Here is a 12,728-nt window from a genome sequence, read left to right as displayed (position 1 = left end):
GCGGCGCCCCAACCCCCTGATCCGCCCTGCTGTGTGTGTGACAGGGGGCGGTGCCCTAACTCCCCTATCGGCCCTACTCTGTGCGTGACAGGGGGGAGCTCCTCAACCCCCTGATGGGCCCTGCTCTGTGAGAGACAGGGGGGAGCTCCCCAAGCCCCTGATCGCCCTGCATCTCTGTGTGTGACAGGGGGCGGGGCCACAAACTCCCTATCTGCCCTGCTCTGTTCGTGACAGGGGAAGGCGCCCCAACCCCCTGATCAGCCCTGCTCTGTGCCTGATAGGGGGGAGCTCCCCAAACCCCTGATGGCCCTGCGGCTCTGTGTTTGACAGGGTGCGGCACACCAACCCCCTGATCGGCCCTGCTCTATGTGTGACAGGGTAGAGCCATAACCTCTCCATCGGCCCTGCCCTGAGTGTGACAGTGGCAGTGCCCAACCCCCTGATCGGCCCTGCTCTATGTGTGACAGGGTAGAGCCATAACCTCTCCATCGGCCCTGCCCTGAGTGTGACAGTGGCAGTGCCCAACCCCCTGATCGGCCCTGCTCTGTGGGTGATAGAGGGCGGTGCTCCAACTCCCCTATCGGCCCTGCTCTGTGCACGACAGGGGGGAGCTCCTCAACCCCCTGATCGACCCTGCTCTGTGTGTGACAGGGTACGGAGCCCCAACCCCCCTGATGGGCCCTGCTCTGTGAGTGACAGGGGGCAGCGCCCCAACCCCCTGATTGGCCCTGCTCTGTGCGTGACAGGGGGTGGCGCTGCAACCTCCCCATCGACCCTGCCTTGAGTGTGACAGGGGCGGTGCCCCAACCCCCCAATCAGCCCTACCCTGAGCGTGACTGAGGGTGGCATCGCAACCTCCCCATCCGCCCTGCTCTGTGCATGACAGGGCGAGGCGCCCCAACTCCCCAATCAGCCCTTCTCTGAGCCTGACCAGGGGCTGCACCTAGGGATTGGGCCTGCCCTCTGCCACCCGGGAGCAGGCCTAAGCCAGCAGGTCGTTATCTCCTGAGGGGTCCCAGACTGCAAGCGGGCACAGGCTGGGCTGGGGGACCCCCCCCCTTACCGAGTGCACAAATTTTTGTGCACCGGGCCTCTAGTTCTTAAATAAATTCATATCCCCAAATCTACTTCTATATCAATGTTTTGAAACTCAAAGAGCATTTTCTCATAAAAGTGAAAGGGCAAGGGCTAGGCCCTCTATCTTGCCCCAGGGTATGGGCTAGGCCCTCCATCTTGCCCTAGGGTAAGGGCTACACCCTCCATCTTACCTTGGCCATGTGCTTGGCAAGGAGCTTCTTCCCGGAAGTCTAAGCCTCTGCTAGCCACACCCAGGAACAAGACACCGACTTGCGCCTGGCCACAGTCCCCTCTCCTACTCTGACTCCACCCCCCTATAAAACTCCTCTTCATGCCGGGCTAGGCCTCTCTCTGCTTCCTGCCACTGCGTCGGCAAGGTGGGGGAGCCGAGCTAGCTCGAATAAAGACTCTTACGCTTTTGCATCGGACCTGGCTGGCTCCCTGGTGTGGTTTCTTGGGGATCCTGAAATCTGGGCATAACAAAAAGATATTCATATTATATACAGAGTAGGGCAAAAGTAGGTTTACTTTTGCGAGTATGTAAAACACAATTTATTCTTTTTAACAAATATTTTTAAGGATTTTTAGAGAGAATGGAAAGAAGAGGGAGAGAGAGAAACATTGATGTGAGAGCTGAAGATCGATCAGCTGCCTCCTGCACATCCTCTACTGGGGACTGAGCCCGCAACCGGCACATGCCCTGACCCGGAAACAAACTGGCAACCTTTTGGTGCATGGGACAACGCCCAACCAACAGAGACACACTGGCCAGGGCCAGAATTTATTCTTGTATTATTACTTATTAATTATTATATTATTTTTCATACAAACAACTGTAAACTTACTTTTGCCCCACCCTGCATATATGCATATGTACCAATATACTTATTGTGATATGTATGTGCATTGATATTTACTTCATAACATTCTTTAAGTATAAGAAGTTCTGATTTTATTACAAACGTTAATATCAGTGGAACTATTTCACCTCTTTGTTCCACCTCAGCATTGAGCATTGTGCTAGGCTTCAACTCTAAGCATCCAACTATTGCCTGGAAAGCTGCAGCCGAGTACCTTAAGGAACCACAAACTAAGCATGTCTGGAACTAATAGCATCACATCCAAGCCCTCAAGGCGTTTCTGTCCATTAATGTTGTTAGCATTCCACTAGCCACCCAAGCTTGAAAGATTATTCTTCCTTGGCCCTCCCCGCCTCCTTTCAATCCATCAACACATCCTGTAAATTCTCTGAAATGATTCCTAAGGCCATAACCAGTGCACCTGACAGCTCACTGCTGCCTGCCTCCGCCTCCCCCAGGGCTGTGGGCCTTTGTGCTTCCCCCTGCCCCGGGGCTTTTCTTCTGTTTACTATTTGTTAAAATCCTCTTACAGGCTCAGCCCTGTTGTTACTTCTTCTATGAAACCCTCCCCAAATTCATCAGCTAGAATAGATTGCTCCCCCTTAGTGCTTTCGAAGATTCACCTATAAAAATGTAGATAATAATTGCCATTCAGTGAAATAGGGGCTACGTGCAAGTGCCTTCAGGTAAGAGTTAGATCATGTCCTCTTCTGAGTGTGCTGCTCCTGGCACGGTGCTCAGCACATTATGCGACCATTTAAACTCCCCGCTGCGATTAGGGGCTTCTCTCCCTCATGCGCCAGGTCATTAGAAACAGGCACCAGCCAAGACTCTGGAGACAAGCTCTCTTGGGTTTGAGTATTAGATCCATGACTTACTAGCTGTGCAGCTAGGACAATGATTTAAACCCTCCGGAAGGTTTAAATATATGTATAGGCATGATGGTAGTACCTTCATCACAGGATTATTCTAAGAACTAACACAGATAATAGAGGTGAAGCATTCTGCTCATTAGTTAGAGCTCTTAAAGTTAGTATGCCCTGAAGCAGGAGAGCCACCAGAGCAGAATGACAGTTTGGTGCAGCAGAGCACCAAGGGATGAGGAGCTACTGGTCTCAAGGCATCAGGTTGGGGACATTTCTCAGTCCCAGAGGACAAAAACATGCTCTCATAGCTTTACCCATGACTCTGCCATTTAATAACTTCCCACATTTTCTCTCTCATCAAGCTGTTTGTTAGAACCAGAGCACCTTGCAATGTTTTTATGTTCCAGGAGTCTGAACTATAACTCATCAGTACATTTCAGAAAACCTAGGCTGTATTGGGCATAAAGACCTCTTATATCCGTCTTTTATGCCCCTCATTCTTGTCACTCTTCCTGTTTTGGGACAAGGTGAGAAGTTGGAACACAATCAGGTTGGAAAAAGTGGTTCTGAGACTGAGACTTACAAGAGGAGAGAAAGCCCTACATGGAGGTTGGAAGCGGAATAGGTGTCGTTAGAAGGCTAATGAGCCTTCCAGATGGGAAACTGTGTCCAGAATGCCAGTCATCACTAAAAATGCGGTTAGGCACACCCAAGCCCAGGACTCGCTATACTAGCATTTCTCAAATTATGTCCCATGTATCTCCTGTGATTATTCAAGGTGGGTTCTATGATTAAATATGCTTAGGAAATGCAACCTATTTACACGGTCTCCTGAAGGTTTGTACTGTTTAAATTGTTATAAATAAAATAAATAGAAATTTAACTTAGTTCATTCCTGTGTTTCTGAAAATTATTTGATGAACACAAGAATTTAGACAACCAGCTCTAAAAATATTAATGAACATATTAGTGAATATGCCAACTAGTCAACAGTGTTCTATGCAAAATAAGCCATATGGCTAAGATCTTATAGAATGCTATTTGTATTATCCCAAAGGAACCACACTATCAATTTTAGAGGAATTATTCCTGAAAGCCTTTGTATGTGTGAAAATATAAGTAGGATCTGATATTTTATCTATGTACTCTCCAATTTATTTAGTTAGTTATTTAGATAGTTATTTTTATCCTCACCCGAGGATACGTGGTTTTTCTTATTGATTTTAGAGAGAGGAAGAAAAAGAGAGAGAGAGAAAGAGAGAGAGAGATTGATCAGTGGCTTCCCATATGTGCCCTGACCAGGGATTGAAACCACAACCTAGGTATGTGACCTGACCGGGAATTGAACCTGCAATCTTTCGGTGCACAGCATGATGCTACAACCAACCGAGTCACCCAGCCAGGGCTGAGATCTCTGATATTAAATACTAGAGGCCTGGTGCATGAATTCGTGCAGGGGTGCAGTATGGCCGGCCTGCCCCAATCAGGGCCAATTGGGTGGGGCCATGGGCTGTTGGCAGGCTGGCTCTGTTCCCGGGTTGAACTCCCAGTCCAGGGGACAATGTACACATTAGCCTTTTATTATATAGGATTGTCTCTATCTCACACATTCTAAAAAAAACTGTTCTTATTTAGGAGGCTTTAGGTTTGGCAAACTACAGCCTATAGGCCAAATCTAGTCCATGGTTTGTATAAATAAAGATTTTGGGGGGACCCAGAGATGCTAATTTACTTATTTATTGCTTATGACTTTGCCATACAACAGCAGAGATGAGTAGTTCTGGCAGAGATCATGTGACCTGTGAAGCCTAAAATATTTAGTATCTGAATCTTTTACAGAAGAAGTTTGCTGACCCTGATTCCTAGGGTTACTTTTTATTTAAATTTAGGTGATATCTTTTTAAATGAAATCTTACAGAATTTGTTATTCATATTAATTCAATTTTCAGCCTTTTCTACCATTACAGATATAAAGCTAAAACATCAAACATCGGTATTTCTATATGACCTGCAATAGTTGTGGCATTAAAAAAGCCTCAGTATTTTGAGAGGTAACTAAGAGTTGTATGCATAGAACTTCTGGGAGAAAAAAAAAAATTTTTTTTTTTTTCAAAATTAGGATGATCTTTACAAAGTTGTCTCTGTAAAAATAAAGATACTTCCCATTGTCCTTCACATGATTAAAATTTTGATCTTGTTAATTTATTAATGCACTTAAATTTAGCCACTTCTGAACACTAATGAAAAACTCTATTTGAATTATAATTAATTGGAAAGTTCTTGAGAATTGCAATTTAGCTTAATCAAAAGTGAAAATTCTGATCTTTTCTCATGAGAGATATAACTTCAGAGTAATTGCTCACTATGTAGAACACTCTACATGTAAATTTAATACAGTAATCTATTACAGCTAGTTTTTTAATGAATTGCAGAATTTGATGAGACCTACACAAGGACAACGGTAAAGGTCTTGTTTTGATATTTTAAGTTAGCATATTGTACTGTTAATCAAAATGAGTCTTTGAAAACTTTATAAGAGAACATGGGCACAATTTTTTGGTAAACATTAAGATAATAAATATGATTTTAAATTGCATATACAAGAATATCTTGAGCATTTCTTTGTAGAATTACTAATGCTCGTCTAATATTGTATTCTTATTCCGAATGTTAAAGAGCATCCCAAAGGTATTTCAAAAACAGTAAGTCTAAGACCTTAGCATTGAATGTATATCTAAATACCTGTGAACTAAGACTCCAATAGGACTGTTAGAAACATGGAGAGTGGATGACATCACTCAAGCACAATGAGGACACTGGCCTGTCTGAAAAAGGTTTTAATAGAGTCTCTGAAGATTAGACCAAGATGGCAGCATAGGTAAACACCAGAGACTGCTGCCGCAAACAACCACTTCAAAAATACAACTAAAAGACGGAACGGACATCACCCAGAACCACAGGAAGGCTGGCTGAGGAGAGACTCTTCAACTAGAAGGAAAAATAACAGCACACCGAGGCTCAGAGGAGGCGCAGTGTGGAAAATACTCAGGTGCGGAGGTGCGCGCGCAAAGCGGGCTGGTGGCTGAGAGCGCGGTTGTCGTTTTCGGTCAGGGGGGAGTCTCAGACTCTGAGCTCCAGATACGGGCGAATCGCTGGGGACTCGGACTCAAACGGGAGAAGCGGGAGTGTCTGGCATCAGTTGGAAGGCAGCTTTCCCTCCGAGGTTTGCAGCGGTTCCTGGGGTTCTGAGAAGCAGAGCCTCTGGGAACGGGACTGAGAGGGGCCATAACCGCTCCCTCCGCCCGCCCTGTTGAGCCCGCCCCGCCCAAGCCCTGCGCAGAGCCATTTGCCAGATCGCCTCAGGCAAAGGCTAGATTAGCACCTCCCCAGAGGACAGAAGTTTTCCGCGGCAGACACAGCTGATTCACACAGCCAGTCGGCCTGGTGGTCAAATCCCTCTAGTATTAACTACAACAATCAAGGCTCAACTAGAACAAGACTGCGCACAAAGACCACTAGGGGGTGCACCAAGAAAGCATAAAAAATGCGGAGACAAAAAAACATGACAGAAATGGAGGATATAGAGCTAAAAATCGCAATTTTGAGGGCTTGCAAAAATGTGCTAGAAGCTGTCAATAAACTTGAGGAGAGAGTCACGAAAACTAATGAGACCCTCGATGCTATGATAAAGAACCAACTAGAAATTAAGCATACACGGACTGAAATAAAGAATATTATACAGACACCCAATAGCAGACCAGAGGAGCGCAAGAATCAAGTCAAAGATTTGAAATGCGAAGAAGCAAAAAACACCCAACCGGAAAAGCAAAATGAAAAAAGAATCCGAAAATACGAAGATAGTGTAAGGAGCCTCTGGGACAGCTTCAAGCGTACAAACATCAGAATCATAGGGGTGCCAGAAGATGAGAGACAGCAAGATATTGAAAACCTATTTGAAGAAATAATGGCAGAAAACTTCCCCCACCTGGTGAAAGAAATGGACTTACAGGTCCAAGAAGCGCAGAGAACCCCAAACAAAAGGAATCCAAAGAGGACCACACCAAGACATATCATAATTAAAATGCCAAGAGCAAAAGACAAAGAGAGAATCTTAAAAGCAGCAAGAGAAAGAGACTCAATTACCTACAAGGGAATACCCATACGACTGTCAGCTGATTTCTCAACAGAAACTTTGCAGGCCAGAAGGGAGTGGCAAGAAATATTCAAAGTGATGAATAGCAAGAACCTACAACCAAGATTACTTTATCCAGCAAAGCTATCATTCAGAATTGAAGGTCAGATAAAGAGCTTCACAGATAAGGAAAAGCTAAAGGAGTTCATCACCACTAAACCAGTATTATATGAAATGCTGAAAGGTATCCTTTAAGAGGAGGAAGAAGAAAAAGGTAAAGATACAAATTGTGAACAACAAACATGCATCTATCAACAAGTGAATCTAAGAATCAAGATAAATAATAATCTGATGTACAGAATGAACTGGTGATTATAATGAATCAGGGACATAGAAAGGGAATGGACTGACTATTCTTGGGGGGGAAAGGGGAATGGGAGATGCGGGAAGAGACTGGACAAAAATCGTGCACCTATGGATGAGGACAGTGGGTGGGGAGTGAGGGCGGAGGGTGGGGCGGGAACTGGGAGGAGGGGAGTTATGGGGGGGAAAAAAAAGAGGAACAAATGTAATCTGAACAATAAAGATTTTATAAAAAAAAAAAAAACAGAGTCTCTGAAAAAGAATACATAAGAGACTTACACTTGGCCAGAATTACAAAGAGCTAAGAGAAAAGGTAGTAGAAATGGAATATAAGTCCTTAGAATTACTTATTTACTATCATTTGAGTCTAAATATAGCCATAGACTGCAGTACACGATTTTTGTGTATTATTTTATCATGTGTTAATTCAATAATGTAGATATTATTATCACCATTTGTTTTTTGTTTGCTTGTTTTAACCCTCACCTGAGTATATTTTTCCATTGATTTTTAGAGAGAGTGGGAGGGAGAGGGAGAGACAGAGAAACATCCATGTGAGAGAGACACATCGATTGATTGCCTCCTGCATGCACCCCAACTAAGGCCAGAAGCCTGCAAGCGAGGTACATGCCCTTGACCGGAATCGAACCCGGGACCCTTTAATCTGCAGGCCTATGCTCTATCTACTAAGCCAGACCATAGATATCACCATTTATGATGAGGATGTCAGGATTCTATAAGTTTAATCTTGCCAAAGATCAAACACTAATGAAATGACTACAAATCTTAAGACATGTCTACTGGATTCAATGCCTAGGACATTATAACTGTGTCCTAAGACAATGATGGAGAGGCTCACTACTTAGACAAAAAGATGGACCAAGAAAGTACACTTATGTTAAAATTCTGATTGTCACCTAAGGTGTCTGTGTTAAGCTCTAGAGTTGGGAGAGGAACACAAAGCTTGCATTGGCAAACAAAAGAACACATTTTGTGAAATATTTGGCATTCCGTGCATCCTGCTCAAGTCCATTTGTCTGTGTGGTCTCTCTCTTGGAAGTTGAAAAGAGTGCCACTGGTTAAGCTAGCAAAAGACAAAGAAAAGGTAGATCCAAGGGCATAGACTTTCACAAGTAAAACCGGAAACCAGTTCATTTCCTTCCTCCAGGTCTGACGACTTAAATGACACTGACATAAACAGGAAAGAATCTAGGGGGAGGCTGGGTAATGGCACACAACTAAGTTTTAGGAAAACCTGGACATGTCCAAGAAATAGAAGACTGAGTAACAACTCAAGAGCAGTATTTACCAAGAGGAATTATAATTAGCATGGTAAAAATATCTACCAAAACAGTGAACTTAAAGTTCAGTAGGAAGGAATTTTGGTTATCAGTGAAAACAGCTTTCTGAAAGTGAGGAGCAGAAAGACTTGTAGACTTGTAATAGCTTGAAAAGAGGTTAAGTAGCATTCTTTAAAAAAAACAAAAACACTTAAAGTTGCTCTATTTGGAATTATTATAAGAAAGTAAGAAATCTAAGGAGAAAATGCAGTTTCATTTATTTTTTCTCCACTACCTCTCCCCCATCCCTTTTCCAGAGGTGGTAGTAGTTTTCAAAGTATTGTTTGTGGACACCTAGGAAGTTCTTGTTGTACATACAGAGGGTCTATAGATCCAAACTATTTTCATAATAGTGACATATTACTGGCTTAAAAAACACAGATGACATTTGTAATGATGATGTCAAAGCACTGGTGGGTAAAATCTCTGGTACTTAACATGAATCAAGGATGGCACACCATTGTCCTAGTAGTCATTGTATTCCTCACCACGTGCACTAGGTTATAGATCTTTATACTATGCTGCATGGCTTACCTCAAAACACTTCTACTGCATCCTGAAGTTTGATGGTTCTCACCCGGTAAGACACTGGTGCAACTGTGCTACAACACTAGCTCCTTCGATCATGGAACATTTTACTTAAAATAACATCTTATAGACAAACAATGATTATACAGACTTCAATATGTAGCAGATAATTTTTCAAAAAATTAAGTGAGTCTATCACTTAAAACAAGTAAAACATGAGTAGTATTTGTTTATAATGATAAAATTCAAGTGTCAAGCAAAAATTAAAAGTTAAATAAAAAAAAATAACCCTTGTATTTGCCCGCCATAAGTTTGAGAGCCTCCCAATACTTAAAGACTTTTCTGATTAGTGGTGATATTAATGAGTAGATACTATGTAGTGAAATGTTAACATTTAATGCATTCAACAAGTGTATTCCAAATGATCAATGCATGAAGTTACAAAACAATGTATGGATTAATGATATATTCAAAGCACCAGAGAGTCCAGTGGATTTTCCTGTAACTGAGTATAAAAGTACATTATTATGATTTCAGATTCCACATTGCAACCAAACTTTGAAAAACTACAACTTGTCAAGTTTTGGTACAGTTTCAAAGACTGTCCAAGGTTATTGAAAAACAACTACTAAAATACTCCTCCTTTTTCTGCCATATATCTGTGTAAGACTGGAATTTCTTCCTATACTTCACTGAAATAACCCATTGTAAAAGATTGAATGCAGGAGCATATGTGAGAATTCAGCTATCCTCTATGATGCCGGATATTAAAAAAAAAAAGAAAGTAAAATGTAAAGCAATGCCACTTTTTAAAACGATCTTTTTCTTTTAGAATATAATGTTATTTTGCATAAAAATACTAATGTTTGCATGTAAAGGATTTAATTACATACTTTCAAAAAATGAATAAGTTATTTTTCAATTTCTCACTTTAAATTTTAGTATAGTAAATAACCCCCTCAAAAAACAAAAGCTCTTTTGAACTCTTGTTAATTTTTAAGAGAGTAAAGTACCCTGAAAACCAGAAAATTTGATAATCACTGTTTTAAGGGCACTTGCCTAAAAGAAACTCTCCCAACTTCTTTCCTATTTCAACTGAAATAATGTAATAAGTGCTCCACAAATCTCCCACTCTGGGATTAAGACCAGCAATTAATATTCACAAACACCCCCTTTGTACCACAAATAAGCCACCATAAGATGGACAGGAGAAAGATGACTAAACAAGGGCTTCAAACTTAAACATTTGCAGATTTTAAGTATGTGACATAAATAAGTAAAATAATCTCTCTCTAAGGATTAAGCCCTTTCTATTTTCTTGAAGCTCTCCACATTATTTTTTCATCATTCGTGTTATCATTTTTGATAAAATTCTAAGAATAATGCTTTAATCTTAAAGCTACCCTAAGATTAATGCTTTCATTTTAAAGCTACCCTAAGAAAGTAATAGGACAAGTCTCAATATAAATGGTCATGGACAGGATTGCCTCTGTCTTACCCCACCCTCCACCCCACCCCCAGAACAGAGAAACCCTCTCTGGGTGGCCTCTAGCTGCACCCCTTCCCTACGGGTGGGTGAGTAACCTGCCGAGTCAAGGGGCCATGAGCAGCAGCAGCCTGTTCTCTGCCTCCTAGAGTCTATCAGACCACATCCTACAAACCTGGGCCCCACAATTCCTTGCCAATCGAGTCTGAGCTGCTTCCATGGCTTTTCCCTACTCTGTCCTGAGAGGTAGGACTGCACCCCCGAGCCAGGTGAGTAACCTAGGCCTGCAGACTGGGTATGGGGGTGTGTCTGCAGCAGACAGCTTGTGCACATAGACGGGGGTCTGGGACAGGGACAGGGTCGGGCTGGAAGAGCAGGAGCTCATAGCACAGGCTGGAGATTGGCTCGCCCTGCAGCACCACCTTCCACCTCCGACCTGGAGAATCCCACAGTTGAAATTAACCTTATGGATTGTTAGGAAGGTATATTTGCTAAGATAGGAGATCAAACCTAGTTTACACAATACAGTAGTTTTTTTGAGTTTTCTTATAGTATCTTATGAAATGTAGGTATTTATTTGTATTCTCACTCTAGTTCACACATATTAAGGCATGAACCTGGCTACTGTTGCTTGGATGGGTGTAGGAGAGACTATGGGGAGAGGGAAGGAAGATGGCCATTATACTGGTATTTTCAGATTCACCTGAAACTTGTCAGACATTCTGATATTAAAATCCAATTTTAATGCAAAAATTCCTATTTTAAACATCTTGACAACTAAAAAACAAACAAACAAAAACATTAACACCTGGCAGCATATAGTCCAAATTACGCACTCTGCAGTTGAGAGCCTGCCAACATCTGGACTGCAAAACATTTTGTAATGTGGTGGTGTTTCCAAAGACCTCCCAGAATCCTCGCCAGCACTGTTACCGTAGGCAGTAGATTATTAACAAAAGGAAGGCAGGAAATGAAACCAGCCTGATTAAGGAGGAGAGGCAGCTTTTTATAATCACTCCGCTGTCCATCAGATTAACTGTGGGAGGAAGAAGATGGAGCAGAAGTCCTTTTCCTAAGTGCATGCTCAATAGAAGCCAGATGAGGAAGTGGAACTAGAAGGCATGTGCAACAGGAGCCAAAAGGGGACCATAAAGGTGGAGGAGACTACGCTGGGAAAATCTGGGGAAAAGACCAAATAGGATAAGGGCACAAAACCCCAGGAAATCCAGGAAAGGTATTAGATAGGGGGAGAGCACTAGCATAGCCCCAGGAAAACCCAGTAAAGAGATTGGGTAGTTTGAAAGAAGGCCTGCCCTTTCCCAAACCCAAGGCAATATAATTAACTCTTAACAAAGGCTCATCTCTGGGTGGCAACTGGGCACCATCAAGCCTTGGCGGCAGATGTAAAGATGGGGAATATGGCACAGAGAAGTTAAGTAACTCGCCCAAGATCACACAGCTAAGAATTTGATGCCAACTCTGAGTAGAGGTTGAGCTGGACTATTGGAGGCTTGGGAGCCAGGGGTGATGACATTGCAGCTTTGGGCCTGACCCTTCTTGGCCTGATTTGCACAATTGCGGGCCTGTGGCCCTGGATTCTAGACTTCTTCCACAGCCAGTCGGAGCTGAACCACTGTGGGTGAGACATCAGGCATGGAGTATGGAGACAGATCAACAACAAATAACGTCGATCAGTTTCTGCTACCGGACCCACTGGGGAACCACGTCCTGGAATACAGCAGCATTTTCAAAGGGGCTCTAATAAATCTTACCACCATTGCTCAGATCCTCTTTCATGAGTGTCCCTGAGATGCTTTTCCTGCGACACTGTAAGAACCTATTTCCAGACTGATCTTTCTCCGGTAACAGCACCATGATTAATAATGATATCAATAATAACAGCTATTACTTATAGAATGCCTAATACACACCAGGCATTATGTTAGGTTCATTGAATATCTCAACAGCATTCACGCTTTCAAATATTTTTTTGTTTTGTTTTGTTTTTTGCATCTATGGGAAAGATTTGGAGCTTACCTATTAAGTTTCACCTAGTCAGTCCCCTTTATCTTATTC

At 42.7% G+C, this 12,728-nt stretch overlaps 1 long non-coding RNA gene across 1 annotated transcript; it reads right to left on the bottom strand.

Annotated features, from left to right (window-relative positions):
* Window positions 1-1,174: 1,174 nt before the first annotated feature.
* LOC106724147 lies at window positions 1,175-12,037 on the bottom strand. Its single transcript, XR_001359899.1, has 3 exons — window positions 12,028-12,037; window positions 9,804-9,814; window positions 1,175-1,250 (listed from the first exon to the last, which is right to left on the bottom strand). It is a non-coding gene; the product is annotated as an uncharacterized LOC106724147 (long non-coding RNA).
* Window positions 12,038-12,728: the final 691 nt, after the last annotated feature.

Source organism: Myotis brandtii, unplaced genomic scaffold (assembly GCF_000412655.1).
Source record: "Myotis brandtii unplaced genomic scaffold, ASM41265v1 scaffold1174, whole genome shotgun sequence".
NCBI lineage: Eukaryota > Metazoa > Chordata > Mammalia > Chiroptera > Vespertilionidae > Myotis > Myotis brandtii.
The sequence above is the reverse complement of the archived record's forward strand: the minus strand, read 5'-3'. Positions and strand labels throughout refer to the sequence as shown.